Raw genomic sequence first — 27,710 nt, 5'->3', positions numbered from 1 at the left:
TCACAAAAACAGATTATTTGCTCATTATGATATTGCTGACTCACTTCTAAAGTACTTCATTGGCTGCGAAGCATTTTGGGATATCCGATGAAAGGCCCTATATAAATGCAAGTCTTTCTTTTATAGTCTTAAGTCTGTCTCTGGGAGGTGTACAATTGAAGTTTGATTTCTCCTTCTTTGTACGGAACATTCACTCTGTACTTTATTCCTGAGTATATTAACGAGAGCAGGAACAATCTTGTACAGGTCTGTGATATGTATCGAACTTTGTAATTAAAACTCCATTTTGTCCCTTAATTATTTCTTGACAAAAATTGTAGGCATTATGCATTTGCAAAATTGTTAAATTACTTAATTTTATACAATGCCTGGACCGATGCAATATTATGTTCCAATTATTACACCAATAGTCTGCAGCATTGCGTTTTGACATTCAATTATCTGAGTAAAAACTAAAGGTACGGTGGGGAACTCATGTGTTTTCATTTTTGCACAAGTATTGCTCCCTCAAGTTGCCCATGAAAGATTATTTTCACACTGTTGCCCTCAGCTGCAGTTTTCTTCATTTCATGTAATCAGAGTCATTCTTGGATCTGAATGCATCTGTTTCAAATCCCTGCTTTTCTCTCCAAACAGGCATTCTCTGGTCTATGGCATTGTCTACATGTATTGTTGGATCCTCTCAGTCCCCCTGCAATGAAATCAGCAGAAATACAGGTTTTGTTTTAATCTTTAGGAACAGATGTAAGACTAATCTTAAATATGAATAACTTCAGCCATGGCTGTGCTTAAGACATGTTATATTACCAGTTTAAAACACCATTGCTGAAATGGAAACACATATTAGATTTGTATCACTTAAATCTCATAGGTATATGGATACATTTTATGCCAAATCAAAAATAGAGCAAAATTAGAACTTTCCAATATATCTAGAAAATAGTCTAACTCTAAGTAATAAAAAAAATCCTTTTCATTAATCAACGTCGTCTTTACTTAATAAGTATAAAATCAAATCAGAGTTTACATATTCTACCAACCTACAAAAGTCCGTGTATTTTTTTATTTTAATATAAATGTATTAAGAGCAGCTCAGAGTATGATTAATGAATGTGATTCTGATTACTTGTCATGTCTTTTTGGAAGTTGCAGGAAAAATTGAATGATTTATGCAGTTATTATTCGTGAAGTACCTATAAAAATTGGCTAAGTAAAAAGAAGTTCATGAACTGCAGTGAGTTGTAATTAAACGGTCTAAACTTGAGTGTATGAGCTTAGTGGTGTGCTCCACATTGGCAAGACCTGAGCCTGAGTGCAATGGAAACATGGCTGGTTATGCAGCACCAGGAACCTCGCTGAGTGAGAGGGTGGTGGAAGAGAAATTAGGCTTGCATCCTGAGAGGGGACAAAAATACAGCTCTCCCATGCTTCAGCAAGTGGGATCATCTGATATTATGGCATTGTACACTTTGTCCTGCAAGTGGAGAGAGGTGTTTTAGTAAGTGGCATCTTGAAGACATCTGAACATTTGCATGGGAGGAAAGTAGAGTTTTCCGAATGTTTTCCTTGCGGAATAGAGGGCATTAATAGTACCAGCTGTATTCGGAGGTGCCAGCATCAGGAGGGTTACCGTGATAAAATTCTAGCAATCCGAATCAAGGGAGATTAGCATTTTCATTGCCCTGGCAGTAACCAAGGTCTGCGGCAGGATCTTCTCAAGTCTAAGTCACTGACCATGGTTAGTTCGAGTTCTCTTATTGGAGACTGTTATGACCACATGAGAATGGGTACAATTGATCCCCTATCGCACCATCCCGAAGCTTGACCGTAACAGGGTTTGATGAGAATTTGAAGGGAACTTTCTCAATCTCTCTGTTTAACCATTTATGCACTGATTGCAAGGAAACAAGTCTGACTGGTTTTCTCGAGGTTTATAACATGAAGAGGTCAGTTTATATTGAGTTAAAAACCCACACAGGTAAAAATAGCAAAATATTTAAGAGTAGATCAACACTTTTTGTACTTTTGCGATCCACATTTACACATATACAAGCACGCAGAATTTATAAGTTATACTGTCGGTAGTTACTTTCTTAACCAAATTAAAGTCAATGATGAAAGTTAAAGAAATGGAGAGTTCCTGAGCGCGATTCTCCACCCCCACGCCGAAGTGGCCACGCCATCATGAACGCCGTTGAGGTTCACGACGGCGCGGAACGGCCCCGGTCCCGACCGATTCAGGCCCTGACAATGGGCCAGTATCGGGGCCGCGTCATCTGCCTGCACCAGGCCTTGTCGCCCGCGTAAAAAGGGCGCCGAATAGATGACGCGACCGGCGCCGCATAACGGACGTCATCCGCGCATGCGTGGTTGCCGTCCTGTCCAAATCCGCCCCGCAAGAAGATGGGGGATGGATCTTGCGGGGCCGCGGAAGGAAGGAGGTCCTCCTTCAGAGAGGACGGCCCGACGATCGGTGGGCACCGATCGCGGGCCACCCCACATTCAAGGTGAAGCCCGGTGCAGGATCCCCCCTAGCCCCCCCCACAGGCCGCCCCCCCAGCGTTCACGCACCACCCACGACTGTAGCGACCAGGTGTGGACGGCGCCGGGGGGAACCCGCCGTTTTGGCCTGACCGCTCGTCCCATCCAGGCCTAAGAATCGCAAGGGTGCTGGAGAATCGCCATTTTGGGTGTCTCCGGCGATTCTCCGGCCTGCGGCCCGCGAAAATCGACCGGCCCGTTCCCACCGCTTGGGAGAATCGCGGGAGGGCGTCGGACCGGCGTCCCCGGAAATTTCGGCAGCCCAGGCGATTCTCCCAACCGGCGTGGGAGTGGAGAATTGCGCCCCCTGTTTGTGAGTCATTGGCTACAGCATTTTTTTAGCAGTACATTTAGATTCCAGGAGTTGAGTTGAAGCCCCTGTAAAAGTGCAAGTGCTGGAAGACAATTTATTTTTAAGATGTAATCCGGCTCTTCCAAAAAACCAACGCGTTATGCACCCGAGATTCCTTTTGATGGAAAGTTCACTATTTCTGTGCCAGATATTTCAAACTGTCAGGGATAGGTCATAACATGGGAGAAGAGAGAGGGAGTTTTTAACTTATCCATCAGCAGCTTTTCAAGATTACTCAATAACTGTTTGCAGCTTGGATGTGTATTAAAGAGATTTCAGAATGTGTACTTCGGTCACATCGCTTCTCCATCCCCATAATGATTTCAGAAGGTGTTCGTTCATCTAATTTCTGATCCAATGGTGCTTTTGTTTCATGTCTGGGGTTGAATGGATTCCATAATGTCCCAGCCATTAACCTCCTGAATGAATCATTATCTATCTTGATGAAATAGGAAGTCATCTTTATATAGCTACTGTTCCATCTGTCTTTCTGTCTCCGTTGGAGAGGCAGTTGTCATGATATGCATATAATGAGCTACAGACAGGCAGCTAATGAACACAGAGAACAGGACATAACCAATCAGCAGGCAGAAAACTTAGGGGTGGTTTCCCACTATAAAAGGCACAAGGTACTTACACTCTGCCTCTTTCCACTGAGGACATCTAAGAGTGAGTCAGGTATATATATATCACATAACACCTACAGCACGTGGCTAAGAGCTAGTCTTGTTCAGTTAGACAGAGTAATCACACTTAGGCTAGCAGAGAGTCGAACTGACAGAGAACTGAGCTAACTGTGTGACAGGTTCAGTAAATCAAATTGAACTAACTTCAAGGTCTGGAGTATATTTCAGTTATAGCTGCATCCCATTGCAGCCCGTGTTATCTCAGTGTGCCTAACATGACACGGTACCAGAAGACTGCTATCCCTAGGTGGTTTATCTCAATCTGTTCCCTGACGACCAGCAAATGTATCCCGGCACCATGGAGAAGATCCAGGCTCCTCAACAGCTGCTGATCTCCGGCAATCTCAGTGCCAATTGGCGGACTTTCAAGCAAAGGTTTCTGCTGTACATCGAAGCCTCAGACCTCAAGGGTGCATCTGATACAAGAAAGATCGCGCTTCTCCTCTCAACTGCGGGGGATCAAGCCATCCAACTCTTCAACTCATTTAACTTCACCGAAGGCCAGGACAAGACAAAGTTTCAGCCCATCCTAGACAAGTTTGATCGTCATTGTGAAGTGGACACCAATGAAATCTTCGAGCGCGATATATTCAAACAATGCCTACAAGCTAAAGATGAATCTTTCAACTCCTTCTTAACTAATCTCCGTCTACTAGCGCTGACCTGCAACTTTGGTGATATTGCTGACTCCATGATCAGAGACCAAATCGTTTTTGGAGTTCACTCTGATCCTCTGAGAGAGCAGCTTTTAAAAATCAAGCATATGACCCTGTCAGTCGCGATTGAAACATGTACAGTGCATGAGCACGCCAAAAATCGCTATGCCCAGTTCAAATCGGCTGAAAATTAGAAACTTGCCTACCACGAGGCAGAGAGTGTGCAGGCCATCGCCCGGATGCTGCGCCTTAGCATTGATGAAAGCGGCCATTTCGCGCACTCTTCCCGGAGCCCCATGCATGCGCGATGCGAATGGGATAAGGAAGCGGCCGTTCGCCACACTGCGCAGGTGCAAACGCCTGTCGACTGCACTGAGCATGTGCGACGACGCACGGAGCGTAACGACATCATGACGTGCCTGAACTGCGGCACCGCCCATTTAAAGAAACACTGCCCTGCAAGAGGCAGGCGCTGTTTAAATTGCAAAAAGCCTGGACACTATGCAGCCTTGTGCAGGTCTGCACCACTGCAGGAGGAAGAATTTTTAAATGCAGCGAGTGGTAATGACCTGGAACTTGCTGAGTGCGAAGATTATGTAAGTGTAGATAATCAATGCTCGACAATCTGGCTGTCGAAGGGCCAAATGGCCTACTCCTGATCCTATGATCATAAGAAACCAGCTGATACCACCAACAGTTGTGTTGGATGCTCAAACTCAGCCCCTACAGGAGGAGGAACGTAGATGCCAGCACCTAGAGGGAATGTTTGCTGCCGTCTTTTCTTTTTAAACTTATTATTTTCTGGAATATGAGCATTACTGGCCAATCCAGAATTTGTTGCCTATTCCGAATTGCTCTGGAACTGAATGGCTTGCTAAGCCATCTAAGAGGGTAGTTAGGAGGCGACCACATTGCTCTGTTTCAGGAGTCACATGTAGGACAAACCTGATAAGGACGACAGATTTCCTTCCCTATAATTAGTGAACCACGATTGCAAAATTATTTTTTGCTAAAGAAATCAGCTTGAACCTGTGCCCAAGGCCCCACCACCATTGTTCTTTAAACTGAAGGCCACTTTTCAGACATGTCCTCCTCAGAGCACAATTGCCACACCCAATTCCCAACTGAGAATCCATCAGCAAGTCCACCATCTGCACACAATCCCTTCTCCATGAAGAACAACAATAAGAAATCACCCCAATTGCACCACTACTGTAATGGTGCCCTTTCACACACTTCATTTGTGAACACAAAAAGGGGTTATTAATAAGAAAACAGTCGCTGCATCTAGCTCTGTACATGTCTCCGCAATGAGAGGACTGCACCCCCTGGGGTGATTACGCCTCTGAGTCCCAATTGATCACACAAGTCAGGTGACCCTTACTCTGCTGTGTTGCCCTTAAAAGAACAATCAACACAAATCACCACAACTACCTAATTATCATGACCACTCTTGGGGCGGGATTCTCCGCCTGATCTCCGGGCGGCAACGTAAATCCTGCCCCGCCGCCGGCTGCCGTATTCTCCGGAGCTGCTTTTCGGGCGGGGGCGGGGATCACGCCACGCCGGCCGGGCGCCGTTGGCAGCGGCCCACCCGGCAATTCTCCGGGACCCGATGGGCTGAGCGGCCGTCGTTTTTGGCCAGTCCCGCCGCCGTGGATTGGACATGGTCTCACACGGCGGGACCAGGCAGGTAAGTTGGCTGGTGCGGTCCTCGGGGGACACGGGGGGGGGGGGGGGGGAAGGGGGCCACGGTGGCCTGGCCCGCGATGAGGACCCACCGATCTGTGGGTGGTGCCGTGGGGGCACTTCTTCCTTCAGCTCTGGCCCGTGTAGGGCTCCGCCATGGCCGGCACAGATAAGACAGCCCCCTGCGCATGTGCTAGAATACGCCGCAGAGCAGCCCGCGACCGCCGCCGTGCCGCGCTAAGCACACCGGCGCCAATGGCGCCGATTCTCCGCTCTGCAGTCGGGGTGGCGTGGCCCGGTCGCGGGGATTCTTTGGCCCGGTCCCGGGCTGAGAGAATCCCACTCATGGTCTCAGGGAATGGAAGAATTAGCCCAGATTAGTACCTCCGATCGTTTTCCACTGATTTGTGGGAAATGTGTGTCCCTGGACACTGGGTAATACAAGGATCAGATTCAACTTACGATTGTTGACTAGGTTCTCCCGCCAGTGGGAAAACAAGTGTGGGCAGCACAGTGACACAGTGGTTAGCACTGCTGCCTCACAGCGCCTGATACCCAGGTTCAATTCCGGCCTTGGGTGACTATGTGTGTGGAGTCTGCACGTTCTCCCAGTGTCTGCATGGGTTTTCTCCAGGTGCTCCAGTTTCCTCCCACAGTACAAAGATCTGCAGGTTAGGTGGGGTTACAAGGATAGGGTGAGGGAGTGGGTCTAGGTAGAGTGCTCTTTCAGAGGGTCGGTGCAGACTCGATGAGCTGAATGGCCTCCTTCTGCATGAGGAAGCAAGATTCAGGGCTTACAATTGGACAAATGGGGCTAGGTTGACCTGTGGGGCAGGGAGAAATCACCTGAGCCTTAAGAGAGCATTAGCTACTTGTTGCAACAGTGAAGTTATCACTCGGACAGTGGCTGTGTGACAAAGAGGGTTTCTGCAGCCACTGGTACATCTGTTATTTGTGTAAACTAACTTCTGCTCATCCCCTGCTTAAGCTGTGCATCTCAGGAGTGCCATGAGGTGTCCCAACCTGGGGGTCCTGAGATTCAGCTTGGCCACGTCCATCTCTTTGGTCAGAGTGCTGATAAAGCTATGAGGGTATCATGATGGGTGGGGTGAATGGAAACTACATGAACAGGAGACCTCGGAGCTCTTCAATTAAACTGACATCAGACAACAGCATCACCAGTCAGGTGTCAGAAAGTACCTTCTAATAGTCTTTCACAACACCATTAGGAGGTTCAGCCCCTGCATCCCCATTTGAGAGTGATTACCACCCCCCCCCCCCCCCCCCCCCCCCCACCCCCTCACAGAGTACAAGCCCTTGCCACCAAATCAGCCTCATTGCTCCCAGGACACCAGACAAATACCCCTCAGAAAGCCAGAATAAAATCGGAAAATCACTTACCTCCTTGCTACCCCTCAGTCCAGGGAGCCATTTTTAACTACTTGCACCAAATCACGCCTGCCTGCGTGACTCCTGTTTGGGGAGGGGGGGAGCAACGCAGGTGGCACTTGAATCCGGTTTCCAACGCAATAATAGCATTCAAATGAATGCTGATGAGCACTTTGCATGCTCCTGTTGGCGTGGAGTGAGAAACCCATTATGGACGGTGTAGCGGGCTGGGAGATTCGCGACGGGTGTGATGTCCGGCGCGAATCCTGATTTTGGGAATCAATAAGCCATCATGAACCTCGCTGCTAGCGGGCAGCCCTGGAGAATCCCGGCCCTGGGTCACTGTGTGGAATTTACACATTCTCCCTCTGTCTGCGTGGGTTTCACCCCCACATTGATGTGCAGGTTAAGTGGATTGGCCACGCTAAATTGCCCCTTAATTGGAGAAAAAATAATTGGGTACTCTAAATTTATTTTTAATAGTCTCTGGACACGCATGGGGGTTTGCAAAAATACAGCTACGAGATTGCACCATCAGGAAAGGAAGATACTTAAAAAAACAATCAAGGAGTCATTTTCATTCATATAATTTTTCAATTCAAGATCAGGATGTTGAGCAACAATAGCTGATTTGATTTAATAAGGGTGTACAATGTAACAAATACTGCTTTTTCTTTGCAATGGAGATACAACAGAATCTGATGAATGTGGTGACTGCATAAACCACCATTCAGCATTAGGAATAAATTGTCTTGAACAAAAATGTTTTTTGACATTAATTATCTACTAATGCGATGCATTTTATAAAATAATTCACCACTGATATAATTCAGAAATTACCCACACAGAAAGAGGCTGTTTTATCCACTAGAGATCTGTATCAAAGCAATCCACTATAGTCCCATTTTCCCGGTTTCCAACATAAGCATTTAATATTTTTCTTTTTCAAGTGTTTATCTAATTCCCTCTTGAATGTAGCGATTAACTTGGCTTCAACAGTCACTTGCAGTAATGCAGCATTCCTTATTATTATGCCCTCTGTATGGGAAAGATACTTCTAACTTCTCTCTTATGCTTTACTACTAAGATTAGAATGGTGTCTCATGCCTGATTTACAGTTGGTATGAAGCTTCTGCATTAAATCATTTCTCTCTTTATTTGAGAATTAATGCATATTCATTGCCAATAGCTTTAATCAAAACCAGTTAAGATATAGTACTATTACAAGCAGTCATTTACTGTTTTACAGAGAAATGCTTTAGCAATTATTCTAAAGCAGATTTCACTGGATAACAAATATTCTTTACTCCAATAATTGCAAACAATGTCAGAGCAGATTTTCCCCAGTTGTGCTCAGGAATCAATAATTGCCTGGACGGAGCAGCTAGACGAAAATCAAGAAGGGAGAATCATACGCTCATTATGGCATCTGCCTAATTCTCCATCTATTAATCTAACTGGATACAAGATGAGACAGGTTCCATTAAAACTATGATATTCCCTCCAATCCAATTTTCCTTGATATGCTCCACCCAGGCAATTATTTAAACAGAAGTGCAAAGAGAGAATTTTTCCCCATGGTTTTGAGGGGTTTCCCTTGTGACTTTATAAAAATTACATTGCATTTTTAAAGTGTTAATATTTCATTAACAGATGTGGGCGTCACTGGCTAGGCCAGAATTTATTGCCCATTCCTAGTTGTCCCTGAGAAGCTGGTGGTGAGTTGCCTCCTTGAACTGCTGCAGTCCCTGAGGTGTAGGGAAACCCACAGTGCTGTTAGGGAGGGAATTCCAGAATTTTGGCGAGTGCCAGTGAAGGAAGTGGAGAGTATTCCATTATACCCCTGGCTTGTGCCTTGTAGATGGTAGTCAGGCTTTAGGGAGTCAGAATCACTCACTGCAGGATTCCGATCATTTGACCTGCTTTAGTAGCCACAGTATTTATATGGCTAGTCCAGTTCAGTTTCTGATGAATGGTAACCCCCAGGATGTTGATAGTGGGGGATTCAGTGATGGTAATGTAATTGAATGTCAAGGGATGATGGTTAGATCCTCTCTATTGGAGATGGTCATTGTCTGGCCCTTGGGTGGCCCTTGCCACTTGTCAGCCCAAGCCTCCATTTTGTACAGGGCTTGCTGCAATTTGACATTGACTGTTTCAGTGTCTGCGGACATCAGCGAAAATCCTCACTTCTGACATTATGATGGAAGGAAGATAATTGATGAAGCAGCTGAAGATGGTTGGGCCGAGGACAGTATTCTTAGGAGCACCTGCAGTGATGTCCTGGAGCTAAGATAATTGACCTCCAACCACCATAATCATCTTCCTTTGTATGAGACCAAAAAGCCTGGCTGGGAGAGTGGCAAGTTCTGGAGCACAAATGTTCAGTACTATTGTGGAATATTGTCAGGGCCCATTGCTTTTGCAGTATCCAGTACCTGCAACCATTGCTTGATATCATGTGATGTGAATCAAATTGGCTGAAGACTGACATCTGGGGACCTCCAGCGGAGGCTAAGATAGATCATCCATTCAGCATTTCTGGCTTGAGATTGTTGCAAATGCTTCAGACTTGTCTTTTGCACATATGTGCTGGCTCCTCCATCATTGAGGATGGGTATATTTGTCGAGCTTCCTCCTCCAGTGAGTTGTTTAATTGCCCACCACCATTCACGGCTGGATGTGGCAGGATTGCAGATTTTAGATCAGATTCAGTGGTTGTGGAATTTCTCAGCTCTGCCTATTACTTGCTGCTTATGCTGTTTGGCACACCAGTAGTCCTGTGTTGTAGCTTCACCAGGTTGACACCTCATTTTTCAGTCCGCCTGGTGTTGCTCCTGATATGTCCTCCTGCACTCTTCATTGAACTAGGGTTGATCTCCTGGCTTGGTGGTAATGGTGGAGTGGGGGATATGCCAGGCCATGAGGTTACAGATTGTGGGTAAGTAAAATTCTGCTGCTGCTGATGGCTCACAGGACCTATGAATGCCCAGTCTTGAGTTGCTAGATCTGTTCCAAATCTATCCCATTTAGTATGGTGTTAGTGCCAAACATCATGATGGAAGGTATCCTCAATGAGAAAATGGGTCTTTGGTGAATTCACCACTTCCCTAGCCATGTGTTCCTCGGTGGTGCACCGTCGCCACCAGAGGGATTCTCCGTTCCTGCCATTGGCCAATGGGATTTCCTATTGTGGCCATGCCACGTGACCGGGAGACCCACAGGTGGGTGTGCGCTGGAAGAACAGAGAATCCTGCCGGCGGAAAATTCACCCCTTTGTCTCCGCAAGGTCTGTGCGCTTGACACTCCTACCGATACTGTCTTGGACAGATGCATCTGCACCAAGCAGACTGATCAGAATGAGGTCAAGTATGTTCTTCCCTCTTCTTGGATCCCTCATCACCTGCTGCAGTCCGAGTCTAGTGGCTATATCCTTTAGGACCCGGCCAGCTCGGGCTATGGTGGTACTATTGAGCCACTCTTGGTGATGGGCATTGAAGTCCCCCACCTAGAGTGCAGTATATGCCCTTGTCACCCTCAGTGCTTCCTCCGAGTGATGTTTGACGTGGAGGAATATTTATTCATCAGCTGAGGGTGGACAGTACGTGGCAATCAGCAGGAGGTTTCCTTGCCAATGTGTGACCATGTGCCATGCAACTTCAGGGGGTCCAGAATCAACGTTGAGGAGTCCCAGGGCAACGCCCTCTTGACTCTATTCAACTATGTCACCACCTCTGTTGGGTCTGTCCTGCCAGGACAGGACATCACAGGATGGTGATAGTGGTGTCTGGGACAATATCTGTAAGGTATGATTCCGTGAATATGACTATGTCACGCTTGCTTGACTAGTCTGTGAGACAACTCTCCCAATTTTGGCACAAGCCCCCAGATATTAATCAGGAGGATGTGCAGTGTCGACAGGGCTGGGTTTGCTGCTGTCATTTCTTGTGCCTAAGTTGATGCCAGGTGATCCATCCGGTTTCATTCCTTTTGTTTCCTTTTGTAGCAATTGAATACGACTGAATGGCTTTCTGGGCCCTTTCAGAGGGCACGTGAGAGTCAATCACATAAATAATAGCTAAGAATAAAATCTTAGGTGATCAGTTAAAATGTTCACACTTACATAATCAGAAGGAACATTGAAAAGCAAGGGTCGGATTCTCCGTTTGGGAAAAAAGGGTTGCCACTTGCGACTCGCTTTCCTGTTGAGGGCGCTATTTGGAAAAGGAGTCAGGACATGCACATCAGCCAGCTCTCTACCCACGTGAATTGAGGCAGCACGGTAGCACAGTGGGTAGCATTGTTGCTTCACAGCACCAGGGTCCCAGGTTCGATTCCCGGCTTGGGTCACCGTCTGTGCGGAGTATGCATGTTCTCCCTGTTTCTGCGTGGGTTTCCTCTGGGTGCTCCAGTTTCCTCCCACAAGCCGTGAAAGATGTGCTGTTCGGTGAATTGGACATTCTGAATTGTCCCTCCGTGTACCCGAAGAGGCGGCGAAGTGTGGCGACTAGGGGCTTTTCACAGTAACTTCATTGCAGTGTTAATGTAAGCCTACCTGTGACAATAACGATTATTATTATTATTGAGACTAATTTCCATTGCCATTGGCCTGGCCTCTGATTCGCTTGGGCCGGAATTAGCGGGGAGAGACTGATAACTTGGAGTTGTTTTTAAGCGCTTGGAGGGCCGAACGAGATGAAGGGCACACCGATTGCGGCGGCAAATGGAGCCATCTGGCAGACGAACCAGGAACGAGTGGGGAGACACCTGCCGAAGAACCACAGCAGTTGCAGACCAGCCACACTCCGGAAGATGGATGCGGACGTTGTCATCCGGCGCCAGAGCAGGGAGATTAGTCGCCCGAGCATCATGCGCCACCTTGTGTTGTGCACAAGACTGTTGCATCAGCTGAAGGACCGGAACGTGGTCGAGGTTTGGGACGTGAATGGACAACACCATGGTCCTGAGGGTGCGACCCATGAGCAGCTGGGCTGGTGACAGGCCCGTGGAGAGTGGGGCCGAATGATAGGCCAGCTAGGCGAGGTAGAAGTCGGATCCTGCATCGACAGCCTTGCGGCGGAGCCGTTTCACGATGTGGATGCCCTTTTCCACTTTGCCATTGGATTGGGGGTGCAGGGGACTGGATGTCACATGCACAAAGCTGTACCTGCTGGCAAAGTTGGACCATTCCTGGCTCGCGAAGCAGGGGCCATTGTCCGACATCACAGTGAGTGGGATGCCATGACGAGCAAAGGTCTCCTTGCAGGCACGGATGACCGCCGATGATGTGATGTCGTGCGGGCGTACGACCTCCGGGTAGTTCGAAAAATAGTCTACAATCAGAACATACTCCCTGCCGAGCGCATGGAACAGGTCAACGCCTACCTTAGACCAAGGGGACGTGACCAACTCATGGGGCTGCAGGGTCTCACGTGGTTGGGCCGGCTGGAATCGCTGACAGGTGGGGCAGTTGAGCACTGTGTTGGCGATGTCCTCATTGATGCCGGGCCAGTACACAGCCTCTCGGGCCCTCCGTCGGCACTTCTCCATGCCAAGCTGGCCCTCGTGTAGCTGTTCCAAAACGAGCTGGTGTATGCTGTGCGGGATCACGATGCGGTCCAGCTTCAGGAGGACACCATCGACTACTGACAGATCGTCTTTGATATTGTAGAACTGTGGGCATTGGCACTTTAGCCACCCGTCCGTCATGTGGCGCATGACACGCTGTAGTAGGGGGTCAGCCGCAGTCTCGCGGCCAATGTGGATAAGGCGTTCATCCGTGGCCGGCAGATTGGAGGCCGTGAAGGCCACATGGGTGTCAACCTGGCAGACGAACCCCTCTGGGTCACACGGGGTGTTCACTGCCCTGGACAGAGCGTCGGCTATGATCAGGTCCTTGCCCGGGGTGTATAGGAGCTGGAAGTCGTACCGCTGGAGTTTAAGCAGAATGCGCTGGAGGCGAGGGGTCATATCATTCAGGTCTTTTTGTATAATGTTGACCAGCAGGCGATGGTCGGTCTCGTCAGTGAATTGGGGAGGCCGTACGCGTAATCATGAAATTTGTCGACCCCAGTCAACAGGCCCAGGCACTCCTTTCCGATCTGCGCGTAGCACTGTTCCGTGGGGGTCATGGCACGTGACGCATATGCAACGGGGGCCCATGATGAGGCCTCATCGCGTTGCAGGAGCACTGCCCCAATGCCGGATTGGCTGGCATCCGTTTAAATTTTTGTTTCCTTCGTGGGATCAAAAGATGCCAATACCGGGACCGTGGTAAGCTTTGTCTTAAGGTCCTCCCATTCGCGCTCGTGGGCGGGAAGCCTTTGGAAGTCTGTCGTCTTCCTGACCAGGTTCCGGAGAGCTGTGGTATGGGAGGCGAGCTTGGGGATGAACTCCACAGGAAGTTGACCATGCCCAGAAATCGGAGGACCGCCTTCTTATCCGCTGGCTTCTGCATTGCCGTGATGGCTGCCACCTTGTCCCCATCCGGCCGCACACCCAACCGGGAGAAGTTGTCCCCTAGGAACTTGAGTTCCGTCTGGCCGAAGGAACATTTGGCTCTGTTGAGGCGAAGGCCTTGGTCCCGTATTCGTTTGAAAACGCACTGGAGGCGACTGATATGCTCCTGCGGGGTGGTGGACCAAATGATGATGTCGGCAACATAGACGCGCACACCCTCAATACCCTCCATCGTTTGCTCCATGATCCGGTGGAATACTTCTGATGCCGATATAATCCCAAACGGCATCCTGTTGTAGCAGTATCTGCCAAACGGGGTATTGAAGCTACACAGTTTTCTGCTGGACCTGTCTAGTTGAATTTGCCAGAATCCTTTCGAGGTGTCAAGTTTGGTGAAGATGTTGGCCCGAGCCATCTCGCACGTGATCTCCTCGCGCTTCGGGATAGGGTAATGCTCCCTCGTTATGTTGTGATTCAGATCCTTTGGGTCAATGCAGTTCCGGAGCTCGCCGGAAGGCTTCTTTACGCACACCATGGAACTGACCCAGTCGGTTGGTTCCATCCCGAAGGTGAGCACTCCTTGGTCCTGGAGGTCCTGCAGCTGTTGCTTGAGGCGATCCTTGAGGGGTGTTGGGACTCTGCGAGGTGTATGAACCACAGGCGTGGCGTCTTGTTTGAGCAGGATTTTGTTAATGTATGGAAGCGTGCCCATGCCTTCGAAAACGTCATGGTGCTGGTCGATGATGGCATTGAGTTGCGCCCTGAAGTCCGCACCCTGGAAGGCAGACGTGTCCTCTGGAGAGAGAGAGTGTACTCATTGAACGAGGTTTAGGAGTTTGCATGCCTGTGCGCCTAGCACAGAGTCCTTTGAGAAGCCCACGATCTCGAAGGGAAGGATGGTTTTTCGCAAGTTGTGCGTCACTTCGAGTTGGCATGAACCGGTAGCAGAAATGACGTTGCCATTGTAGTCCACTAGTTGGCAGGTCGACGGAAAAATGGTTTCAAGGGTCTGAAAGGCTGACCACGATAGGAGATTAGCGGAAGCACCAGTGTCCAGGCGGAATCGTATCTGGGATCGGTTGACCGTCAGGGTGGCACAACACTCGTCGTCTGGATCAATGCTGTGCACTGACAGTGGCTGGTGGTTTTGATTCGGGGACAGCCTGTTCTTTGTTATAACAGCGACTCGAAAAGGCTCCCTCGGGTCCTTGGTGTCACTGGTCTGTGGGAAGTCGGAATCGGACTGGATGAACGTGGGTTGAATTGCCCGAACATTCCTGCGAGGCTGGCTGAAGCGATGCGAATTGGCAGGATGAGCTGCTCGACAGCAGGCAGCATAGTGGCCAAGTCTGCCACATCGTAGGCATTGTCGCGATTTTGCAGGACATTGCCGCTTTAAATGGGCGGAGCCACAGTTGCCGCACGTCGTGACGTCAGTACGCTCGTTGCGCCACCGCGCATGCGCGGTGCGATCCTGCATGGTGCGCCCCAGCGCATCATGTTCCTCCACGTCACCGTCCCCTCGTTTGGCGCGTACAAGCGCGGGAGGCCGCGAAAAGCGCACAAAATGGCTGCCCTCATCCAGGCTGAAGCCTTGGAGGTGTTCAATTGTTTGGACCCGTTCCGCCTCGTGGGGACCTTGCCGCGCCGTTTCAGCCGCCTGTATGTGGGAGTATCGGCTGGTGGCATTTTCATGCAGGACACAGGTCTCGATGGCAGTCGCTCGGGTGAATTGCTTAATTTTGAGGAGCTGCTGACGCAGGGGGTCCGACAGAACATCAAATACGATCTGGTCGCGTATCATGGAATCGGAGGTGGGCCCGTAGCCGCAGGACTGCGCAAAGATGCGGAGGTGTGTTAAAAAGTGTTGGAAAGGCTCGTCCTTACCCTGCAAGTGCTGCTGGAACAGGTATCTTTCGAAGCTTTCATTGACCTCTATGCTGAAGTGGGTATCGAATTTGAGGAGAACCGTCTTGTACTTTGTCTTGTCCTCGTCTGCGAATGTGAGGGAGTTGAAGATGTGGATGGCGTATTGCCCGGCCGTGGAGAGGAGCAGAGCAATCTTCCTTGTGTCCGAGGCGTTCTCCCTGTCCGTGGCTTCGAGGAAGAGCTGGAAGCGCTGTTTAAAAATCTTCCAATTGACCCCGAGATTGCCGGCGATGCAGAGCGGCGGCAGCGGGTTGATGTTTTCCATACTTCAGGATGCCGGAATGCTGATTAGTTGCAAGTGGGTCTCAGAAGTGCTAGTATGCAACCACTCCTTGCACCATGATGTGTTGGGTGTTCTGGATCACAAACAGGTCACCAACACTGGAAGTGGTGTAACTCTATTTTATTATAAGGTTAACTATATTAACATACTTGAACTGTGGGTAAATGCAATACCAGCTTTAACTGTTGACCCTTGCCTAGTCCTAACCAGGTGATGCACTCAGCACATGGTGAATGTCTGTGTTGCAGGCTGTGAGCTCTGTGCTCCGAGCTGGCTGCAACTAGAATGAGTGGGAACTCGCCTGTCCCCTGTCTTTATAGTGCGTGTGCTCTCACTGGTTATCGGCTGTGGTGTTGTGTATGCTGATTGGTCCCACTGCATGTCCATCAGTGTGTGTGTGTGTGTCTGCACCATAATCTACTGGTGTATATTATGACAGTGAGGATCTGTGCTGTAAGCTGGAGGCTCTGTCCTTGTAGGAGGCTGCATCCCGAATGAGCGGGAACTCTGATGCCCCCTGTCTTTATAGTGAGTGTGCTCTAACTGGTGATTGGCTGCGGTGTTGTGTGTGTTGATTGGTCTTGCTGTGTGTCCATCAGTGTGTGTGGCTGCACCATGATATACTGGTGTATATTATGACATCCCCCCTTTTATAAAAGAATGTATGTGTGTGGCAATAAATAATGTATGGTGAGAATGTTCCTAACTACGTGTGGGGTGCGAAGACATATTTACAGGACTACTGAGAACTAAGCTATTTACATGGGAAGGTGACTGGTGCAGAGAAGCAGTATGCAACAAGAATAACGAGATCAACACTATACACAAACCAGGGAAACGATCAAACAAAGCAACGAAACAATTCAGAGAATCTATAAGCGCAAAGTTCATAAATTAAGTCTCTGAGGTGGGTGACGAATTCTGGTTGACCGCCTCAAGGGTGGGTCGAGAGCCGCCGGTTCAAGAGCGGGCTGGACTGCGTCAGAGTCAGGGGGAGGCAGAGTGACAGGGAGCTCTGCATAGTCCGTGGTAGGGTCAGCAGGAGGGCGAGGCGACAGTGGAGCGTGGAACGAGACGAAAGGCGCGTCGATTGCGGCGCAGAATAGAGCCATCCGGTAGACGAACCGGGAACGAGCGGGGGGCCACCTGCCGAAGAACCACAGCGGTTTCAGACCAGCCCCCATCCGGAAGATGGACACAGACGTTGTCATCTGGAGTCAGAGCAGGGAGACCAGCTGCACGGGAGTCATGAGCCACCTTGTGCCGTGCACGAGGCAGCTGCATCCGGCGAAGGACCGGAACGTGGCCGAGGTCTGGGACATGGATGAATGGCACCGTCATCCTCAGGGTACGACCCATGAGTAACTGGGCTGGCAACAGGCGAGTGGACAGCGGGGCGGAGCGATAGGCCAGCAAGGCAAGGTGGAAATCGGACCCAGCATCGGCAGCCTTGCATAGGAGCCGTTTGACTATATGTACTCCCTTCTCCGCTTTGCCGTTGGATTGGGGGTACAGGGGACTGGATGTCACATGGGCAAAATTGTACCGCCTGGCAAAGTTGGACCTGGCTGGCGAAGCAGGGGCAATTGTCCGACATAACCATGAGCGGGATGCCGTGTCGAGCAAATGTTTCTTTACATGCATGAATGACGGCAGACAAGGCGATGTCGTGCAACCGTATCACCTCCAGTTAATTTGAAAAGTAGTCCACGGTCAGGACATAGTCTCTACCCAGCGCGTGGAAGAGGTCGATGCCCACCTTGGTCCATGGTGACGTGACCAACTCATGGGGCTGCAGGGTCTCACGTGGTTGGGCCGGCTGGAAGCGCTGACAAGTGGGGCAGTTGAGCACTGTGTTGGCTATGTCCTCATTAATGCCGGGCCAGTACACAGCCTCTCGGGCCCGTCGGCGGCACTTTTCCACGCCAAGGTGGCCCTCGTGTAGTTGTTCCAGGACAAGCTGGCGCATGGCAATGCGGTCCAGTTTTAGAAGAATCCCGTCTACTACCGCCAGATTATCTGTGACATTATAGAACTGAGGACATTGGCCCTTGAGCCACCCGTCCGTTAGGTGAATGATAGGTGCATGACACGCTGTAGCAAGGGGTCAGCCGCCGTCTTGCGGAGAATTTGGACGAGACGTTCATCCGTGGCAGGTAGATTGGAGGCCGCGAATGCCACATGGGCGTCAACCTGGCAGACAAATCCCGATGGGTCACATGGAGTGTTGACTGCCCTGGAGAGAGCGTCAGCAATGATGAGGTCTTTGCCTGGGGTGTATACCAGCTGGAAGTCACATCGCCGGAGCTTGAGAAGAATACGCTGGAGGCGAGGCGTCATATCGTTCAAGTCTTTCTGTATTATATTGACCAGCGGGCGATGGTCGGTCTCGACATTGAATTGAGAAAGTCCGTAGACATAATTGTGAAAGTTAACCACACTGGTCAGAAGGCCCAGGCACTTCTTTTCTATCTGCGCGTAGCGCTGCTCCGTGGGGGTCATTGCACGTGACGCATATGCAACGGGGGCCCATGATGAGGCCTCATCACGTTGAAGGAGCACTGCCCCAATGCCGGATTGACTGGCATCGGTCGAAATTTTGGTCTCCTTTGCTGGATCAAAGAAGGCTAAGACCGGGGCCGTGGTCAGTTTTGCTTTGAGTTCTCTCCATTCGCGCTCATGGGCAGGGAGCATTGGAAGTCTGTCGTCTTCCTGACCAGGTTCCTGAGAGCCATGGTATGAGAGGCGAGGTTAGGGATACATTTCCCGAAAAAATTAACCATGCCCAGAAATCGGAGGACCACCTTCTTGTCCTCTGGTGTTTTCATAGCTGTGATGGCAGCGAGCTTGTCCGCATCCGGCTGCACACCCAATTGGGAGATGTGGTCCCCGAGGAACTTGAGTTCCGTCTGACCAAAAGAGCATTTGGCCCTGTTGCGACGGAGGCCATGCTCATGTATACGTCTGAATACGTGCTGGAGGCGACTAACATGCTCCTGCCTTTTTGGTGGTGGACCAAATGTCATTGACATAGACGCGAACACCTTCAATGCCTTCCATCATTTGTTCCATAATCCTATGGAACACTTCTGATGCAGATATGATCCCGAACGGCATCCTGTTGTAACAATATCTGCCAAAGGGGGTATTAAATGTGCAAAGTTTCCTGCTGGATTTATCGAGTTGGATTTGCCAGAATCCTTTTGAGGTGTCGAGTTTGGTGAAGAGCTTAGCGCCAGCCATCTCACGTGTGAGCTCTTCGCGCTTGGGAATTGGATAGTGCTCCCTCATGATATAGCGATTTAGATCCTTGGAATCAATGCAAATTCTCAATTTGCCGGAAGGCTTTTTTACACATACCATGGAACTGACCCAGTCGGTCAGTTCCGTGATTTTGGAAATCACTCCTTGGTTCTGGAGGTCCTGCAACTGCTGCTTGAGGCGGTCCTTAAGGGGTGCTGGGACCCTGCGAGGTGCGTGCACCACAGGCGTGGCATTCGGTTTTAATAAAATCTTGTAGGTGCCCATGCCCTCAAAGACTTTGTGGAACTGGTTGATAATGGAGTCAAGCTTCGCCCTGAAGTCGGTGTCCTGAAAGGCAGATGCGTCAGCAGGAGAGAGAGAGTGAACTCTCTGAACTAGGTTCAACAGCTTGCATGCCAGCGCACCAAGCAGGGAGGCTTTCGAGGAGCCCACGATTTCAAAGGGAAGGATGGCTTTGCATGACTTGTGCGTCACTTCGAGCTGACACGAGCCGCTGCCAGCAATGGCATTGCCATTATAATCTAATAGCTGGCAGGCTGATGGGAGGATGGCTGGTTTGACACGAAGGCTTTGGAGATCAGACCGCGCAATGAGATTGGCGGAGACACCAGTGTCCAGGCGGCATCGTATTTGGGACTGGTTGACCGTAAGGGTGGCACACCACTCATCGTCTGGATCAGTGCTGTATACCGATAGAAGCTGGATTCTTTGCTTCGGGGACACCCTGTTTTTTGTAACGATACCGATTCGAAAAGTTGCCTTCGGGTCCTCGGTGTCAATATCGGGTAGTTGGTCCACATTGGACTTGGTGACCGTGGGTTGAATGGCCCGGACGTTCCTGCGAATCTGGCCGGAGCGCTATGAATTGGCAGGCCGAGCTGATCTGCATAAAGCAGCATAGTGTCCCAGTTTGCCACATCTCAGGCATTGTCAGGATTTGGCAGGGCATTGCCGCTTTAAGTAGGCGGAGCCACAGTTGCCACACGTTGTAGCGTCAGTATCTTCGCCGCGGTGCGGCCGTACGTGGTGCGCGCCTGCGCAGTACGTTCGTCGTCGTCGCTGTCCCCTCGTTCGGTGCACACAGGCGCGCGAGTCCGCAAAAAGCGCGTGAAATGGCCGCCCTCATCCAGGCTGAGGCCCTGGAGTTGCTCGATTGCTTGGACCCGTTCTGCCTCGTGGGGACATTGCCACTGCTTGGATGTGGGAATACCGACTAGTGGCGTGTTCGTGTAGCACGCAGGTCTCGATGGCGGTCGCTAGGGTGAGCTGCTTTACCTTGAGGAGCTGCTGGCGTAGGGGGTCCGATTGAACACCGAAAACGATCTGGTCGCGTATCGTGGAGTCGGAGGTGGGCCCGTAATTACAGGACTGCGCAAGGATGCGGAGGTGGGTGAGAAAGGACTGGAAAGGTTCATCCTTACCCTTCAAACGCTGTTGGAATACATAGCGCTCAAAACTTTCATTCACCTCTGTGTTGCAGTGAGTGTCAAACTTAAGGAGGACCGTCTTGAATTTTGATTTATCTTCACCATCAGCAAAGGTGAGAGAATTGAAAATGTGGATGGCATGTTCCCCGGCCGTGGATAGGAAGAGAGCGATCTTCCTGGTGTCCGAGGCATCTTCCCGGTCTGTGGCTTCCAGGTAGAGCTGGAAGCGTTGTTTGAATATCTTCCAGTTGGTCCCTAGGTTACCGGTGATGCGGAGTGGCGGCGGCGGGCGGATGCTGTCCATTTTGCAGGATGACTATATGCTGGTGGAAGGCAGATCACTTGCAGGTATTATGACAGTGAGGATCTGCGCTGTAAGCTGTAAGCTCTGTCCTTGTAGGAGGCTGCATCCCGAATGAGGGGGAACTCTGATGCCCCCTGTCTTTATAGTGAGTGTGCTCTAACTGGTGATTGGCTGCAGTGTTGTGTGTGATGATTGGTCTTGCTGTGTGTCCATCAGTGTGTGTGTATCTGCACCATGAAATACTGGTGTATATTATGACAGACTGAATGCTGGACGCAGAAGCGAGGAGAGGCACCCTCTTCCCCAGGCTTTGCCACAGACTGAAGCCAGCTGTAGCAAACAGCCCCTGGGAGGAGATGGCCAGCTTGAACAGGAGGACTGGAACCCAGTGCTGTAAAATGATGAATGACCTCCTTCATGCAGCCCCTGGCAGCACTTCTGTCCCTCACTCCTCACATCACCCCAACCACTTCCCTCGAGACCAACCAAATTGCACCTGCCTGCATCTCCCTCACATCCCCCCTGCACTAAACCAACACCTATATTGTGCTCTTTGGCCAGGAGCCTTGCACACATATGCCACGGGCTACAGACCTCCTGTTGAACTCGCCTCCATGCATCTCACCACGTCCTTTCTGTGTCCCCTCGGACAATAGGCCCATAACAGACAGGAGCTCCAGAAGAGCGAATGTAGCATGTCCAACCTGCGTGTCCAAACCCTTGCGGAGCAGCAGTCTGGAGAAGGCACCGACTTCTTGTCACTGCTGTCACCTGCTCCCTCCACCATCGCGGAGACTATCACTACGGTGAGGCAGTTTAGTGAAGTGGCTCCTGGGTTCCCTTCTGGTGTGCACTTCACCCATGCTGCAGCACGTCAGGTGGAGGCAGGGACTCCCAAGGGTGCAGGCGGTAGGAGGGCTGCCTGATACAAGGGAACACCTGTAGTCCAGATAGGTGTTGTGCTTCTGGAAAGTATGATCCCATCACTGGTAGAGATGCAGATGCAGAGCCAGAATTTATAGGAGGAGGTGTCAACAACTTTCCAGTGCCTGCAGGTGCAGCTGGAGGAGTCCAACCATCTTCAGGCGCACGGGTTGTCCCAACAATGTGCGGTACCCAGGTCAACCACTGAATGGGTGGCATCCAAAGTTGAAGGCCTGGGGCAAGAAGTCAGAGCCATGGGTCAAGAGGTCCAAGGCTTGGGGCACACTCTGCGGTCAATGGTTGAGGCGCAGGATGGGGAGCCCAGATGCAGGCAGACATGTACTGGGTCCACATGGACATTGCTGCGGCGCTCCAGAGTTTGGCCCAGTCACAAAGGGACATGACATCAAAGGCATTGACCGGGCGCTGGCTGAACATGGCCGGATACCGAGGGACATGTCAGAGTCACAGAGGGACATGACCGAGGCAGTGAGGAACATGTCTCACTTGCTCAGGGACATGTCCCAGTCTCAATGCTCCATGGTTGAGACCATGGCACAGATGAGGCAAATCAATGGTTTGCACGTTACCGCCAGCGCAGGGTGGGTAGCTCTCTGCTGCCGCCGGCAGGCGACCGGAGCATCGGAACGGGCGACGATCCCGTTTTTCAGCCGATGCTCCATTCTCCACCGGTGTGGGAAACCCGTGGGAAACCACGTACCCCGTTGGACAATGGAGAATCCAGTTCAATGAGTCTAAATGATTACACTGAATGGTTAAACTTTAACAGCTGTTTTTCCTTAAAGCATGTGCAAAAATAAATAAAATTTACACACCAAAAACAACAAATGTTTCCTTCGCTATCATAGTGTCACATTGAAGAGCAGGCCTAGAATAACAAATAAGATTCCTTCTTTTACACACAGCCATAAACAACCACAGATGACACATCTTTTTATTTGCCAATGTTCCTCCCTCCTCCATTGAAAGCATTGGCAGACATCTTATACAAGAGGGGTTTCAATAAAGAAGCCCTTTTTCTTCATCTGATATCATTGCAGAATATTGATCATTACTGTATCAGAATCTGCTTGAAAGGCAGACAGATCATGATTTAATATGTCTTCCAAAGGGCCAGCAAGTGGCGCAATGGTTAGCACTGTCGCTGTCCGTGTGGAATTTGCACATTCTCCCCATGTCTGCGTGGGTTTCACCCCCACAACCCAAAGATGTGCAGGGTAGGTGGATTGGCCATGTTAAATTGCTCCTTAATTAGAAAAAAAAATAATTGGCTACTCTAAATTTGAAAAAAATATTTCATCCACAGTTGTAGTATAGGAGGTGCTAATCGTTTCACTGCCCTTCCAGCTCCCAATCGCTATCCAGCAATTGTTACTCGCTACTCCTTCCATCTTAAATTGATGTGGGGCCTTGGGGAATGGGAGTAACTAAATTCTCACTCTAAGATAGCTGGTAAATCTAAAGTAGGTCTGACGAACCTCAACCTTAAACAGGCCTTGAAGTTCAATGGGCAAAACATAATTGTGTTTACAGCTGGTGTGTGTGTGCTAAATTGGGCTGCCTTTATTAAGAAAAAAGTTTATCACTTAGGACAGCTCGTGTACTGGACGGGGGCTGGAGGTGACCTTCACAAGAATACAAAGCTTATTCATAGCAAGGGGGCAAATGACCAAATGCAGAGCTGTAGCATGTAGCCTGTGAGCGGCTAAATTTGACATTGCTGAAAACACGCGACAAAATTTAAAAAATAATGTTTTCCTCCCCGATAAGCAAATAATAGCTGCAACATCCGTAGACTGCGCGTAGCTCTACCATTCTGCTATAAATGATTTACCATTTCAGATGTAAGCATTTAGTGAAAATCATATAGGACAAGGGCATAAAGGACAAAATCAAAAATTCAAGTCAGACCTCACCTGTGTTTGAAATAATATTGTAATGTGTGTTGCTTAGGGTAAATGTTCAGAGTCTCTGCTCTTGGCTGAGAGTCTTGCTCAATCAAAATATGGATCAAAGAATCAGGTTGCAGGAGTCAGCATGTCTCTTGCACAGGGCTTCTGATTTTTCAGGCATTAAAACCGATAAGAGAAGTGGAAAGTAAGAGTAAAGCATTTTACTATTGCAGTACTGTGCACCAGAAATCAGTACCATGATACTAAACAATTTCCAGGCAGATAAAAACATGTATCAATATTATTCTGCAGACTGCATTGTGCAGGATTCTAAATTGTATATTGATTCCAGTTATTGTTAACATATTGTGGGATATTGCTAGTTATTACCCTGAAGATGCATGGCCGGCACATTTTGTAACATCAGCATGGTTTTGGATTGTATTTAATTCGACGAAGCAGAAGTAGTGAGGTGACTTTAGTTTTACTATTTTATCTGATTGCCATCATTTTGTTTACCTCCCTTCAAGAATCTACGTTAATCCTTGTGTTAACTAACAGACGAGAGCAGCTATAATGCGACTTTTGCATTAGTCAAATTGTATATTTGCATTGCACCAATCCTGCAAACTTAACTGATTGTCATAGTATAGTTACAAATAGAGCAGTTGAACCACCAAAGATTTATTATTAGATTTTTTGCAGTCGTTAATGTTTTTTAAAATAAATTTAGAGTACCCCCAATTCATTTTTCCAATTAAGCAGCAATTTAGTGTGGCCAATTCACCTACCCTGCACATCTTTTGGGGGCGAAACCCACGCAAACACGGGGAGAATGTGCAAACTCCACACAGACAGTGACCCAGAGCTGGGATCGAACCTGGGACCTCGGCGCCGTGAGGCTGCAGTGCGACCACTGCGCCACCGTGCTGCCCCTGCAGTCGTTAATGTTAAGAAAGGGCTTTTAGCTCTTCCATGACATTGCAAATGTAACTAATACATGGATACTGGTGGGGAAAGTTTTATCTGTGGCTGGGATTTAATGGACAACTCTCAGAGTGGGCAAGGTGGCGGACAAGACCATAGAAACGTGCTGTGGACCATTCCAGCCAGACTGAAAACTGGCCCCCATGCAGTCAGTGGTGGAGGTGTGCCGACACAGGAAACCCACCCACTGGCTAATGAGGCTCATTATTGAGCACGGCAGAAGCCATTGTCCGAGCCCACCAGGATTTAATGGTGGCTTAGAGATTTCTCCTGAACCCACACAAACCCTATTGGATTACACTGGCAACAGACTTGAGAGGGTGAGTAGGGGCGGGGGTCTCTTCTCGATCGGGGGAAAAAGTACTGGGAAGGTGTAGGGGCGGAGAGGGCCTGCTAAATGCCACCACCTGCCATTGCCTCTGAACCCCTGCTGCCCTGTGATCCCTTCCCTGCGCCGCTCATCAGATCCTCACTCTCCTACCCCAGGGATCTAACGATGATCTCTGGTGCAATCACTGGAGCATAACCGGCAACACCAATGCTCCCGCTCACTGATTGGCCAGCAATTATTGGTGAAGGGGATTTCAGCCCCTCGGGCACCTAATTCCTCGGGAAGGCCTGATGAAGGCCAGTTAAGGGCACTTAATTTGGACAGACCACCCCCTCGGAAACAACGTGCGTTTCCCACAGGTGGGTGGAGCCTGGGTCAGAAACATTAAATTCCAGCCATTTGTGTCAGTATGTATGTAAAGAGTTCCATTTGACAGACCAGAGAGATGCAATGTTGACAGAATAGCTTTGTTGCCTAACATAGCCATTGGTCTCAAACAAAAAGCTATGCTATAACAGTACAATATGCTTGCTTTGTAAAACTCTTGGATGTACCACAACCTCTTAAATACATGGTTTTGACAGTTCCTTGTTAATTGGGAATTCCTGTAACATTCCAGCCCTCTCCTCATACTCGGCTACTGAAAATGTTCTTTTACGGAGAGTCTTCTGTTTTAAAAGATCCTTCAAAGCTTCATTGATGTTATGTGCACAGCAGTGCGCAATAATTGTTTATTTACTCATCCTGTCTTTAAATCTGACTGATGTCAAAGACTTTGGATTCATGTTTCATTTGTGAACAACCAGATTCTCTACGAAAGAAAATTGTGAGTTTTTATGAGCTAACGTAGCCGAGCATAGACTTTCTGATCAGTAATAAAACATTGCAACATTAACTTTCTTGTCACATTTTCTTTCCAGTGAAGATTAAATTATAATGAAAAGCAGAATTTAAACTGCGCTTTCTGTTTTTGATTTTTCTTTATCGGTTTTATGTAAAGAAGAAAACATTAATAACATGCCTGTTTTTTAAAAAAATGCATTATTTATTTAAATTGCATGCAAATCATTTGGGTCACATTATCAGGATAGGATCTGGGGGCATGATCGACCGGCCACGTTGTGCTCGAATGGGAGTGCGACATGGCCGGTAGATGCTGGGTGAAGCTTCCTGGCAGCCAGTACGCCTTACGAGATCTACCCAGGTATTATGAAGTGTCGAGATCAGGATCCCGCCCAAATAGACATAGACAGAAAACATACAGTGCAGAAGGAGGCCATTCGGCCCATCGAGTCTGCACCGACCCACTTAAGCCCTCACTTCCACCTTACTCCCCTAACCTAATAACCCCTCCTAACATTTTGTTTTGGTCACTAAGGGCAATTTATCATGGCCAATCCACCTAACCTGCACGTCTTTGGACTGTGGGAGGAAACCGGAGCACCCGGAGGAAACCCACGCAGTCACGGGGAGAACGTGCAAACTCCACACAGACAGTGATCCAGCGGGGAATCGAACCTGGGACCCTGGCGCTGTGAAGCCACAGTGCTATTCACTTGTGCTACCGTGCTGCCCTCTGGGTGTGACTAAATGGGTGTGACTAAGTCACGCTCACTTAAGTAGGTCTTCAACCTACTAAGACCTACTCACCCAGGATCTACAGGCCTCCCCAGGGAGTTATTGGCTGGACGACGTTCAGTACTGGTTCACACAAACGTTGGACCAGGCGGAAAAGCACCGGGGAGGAGGGTGGGTCTCCCAGGGCATCAGAGGCACCGGGGCGGTCAGGGATAGGGCAGGTGGCCTCCTGGCCCCCCCACTGGAACTTGGACAGCTTGGCAGTGCCAGGCTGGCACCTTGACACTCCCACTCTGGCATTATCAAGGTGCCCAGGTGGCACTGCTAAGCTGGCAGAAGCACTACCAGGGTGCCAGATGGCAGTGCAAAGATGCCTAGGAGCCAGGGTGGCACTGCCAATGATTAGGGACAGAGGGGGGGCATGCCCATAAAAGGAGGGTGGAGGGCAGATAGGAAGGGTGGTGGTGGTGGTGGTGGTGGGTGGGGGGGGGGGGGGGAGGTGCAGGGCAAGTAAGAAGGGACGTCTGGGAGGTTTTGGGTAGGTTACAGGTGAGGCTCCCGGAAGGGGGGGGGCTGGAAGGGAGGGGGGGCTGTAAGGGGGTGTGGAGGGCCTGAAGAGGGGGCCCCCAGGAACCACACAATGGGATGTCCTCACATTGGGGGGGGGGGGGGGGGGTAATGCCCGTATATGTGATGGGTGTCATTGCCCATGAGTGGTGGGGACCCAGAAACTCACTTAAAGATCAGAGCACCCTTTCACCCCAGGGCCCAAATGTGTGGTTAGATAGCGGTGGCGAATGTGCCAGCTGAGCCGGCGGGAAATTCCCAGCAAAAGCCGCCACAAATGACACTTAAAACGTTACCGTTAGATCACACCCTGGATTTCTTACCTTCATTCTCACTGGAGAGCTCGCCCCAAGGAGACCGAGATGCCAAACAGCAACAGGATGCTGTAATTGTAAAGGAGATTGTCTTTTTGACTTGAAACATGATGTGCA

The 27,710-nt window shown here is 49.5% G+C and overlaps 1 long non-coding RNA gene across 1 annotated transcript; it reads right to left on the bottom strand.

Moving 5' to 3' along the window:
- Positions 1-251: 251 nt before the first annotated feature.
- On the bottom strand, positions 252-27,710 carry LOC140409508 (uncharacterized). Its single transcript, XR_011940364.1, has 3 exons — positions 27,603-27,710; positions 23,841-23,981; positions 252-691 (listed from the first exon to the last, which is right to left on the bottom strand). It is a non-coding gene; the product is annotated as an uncharacterized lncRNA (long non-coding RNA).

The sequence above is a fragment of the Scyliorhinus torazame genome, chromosome 3, assembly GCF_047496885.1.
Source record: "Scyliorhinus torazame isolate Kashiwa2021f chromosome 3, sScyTor2.1, whole genome shotgun sequence".
Classification (NCBI taxonomy): domain Eukaryota; kingdom Metazoa; phylum Chordata; class Chondrichthyes; order Carcharhiniformes; family Scyliorhinidae; genus Scyliorhinus; species Scyliorhinus torazame.
This window is presented reverse-complemented; position numbering and strand designations above follow the sequence as displayed.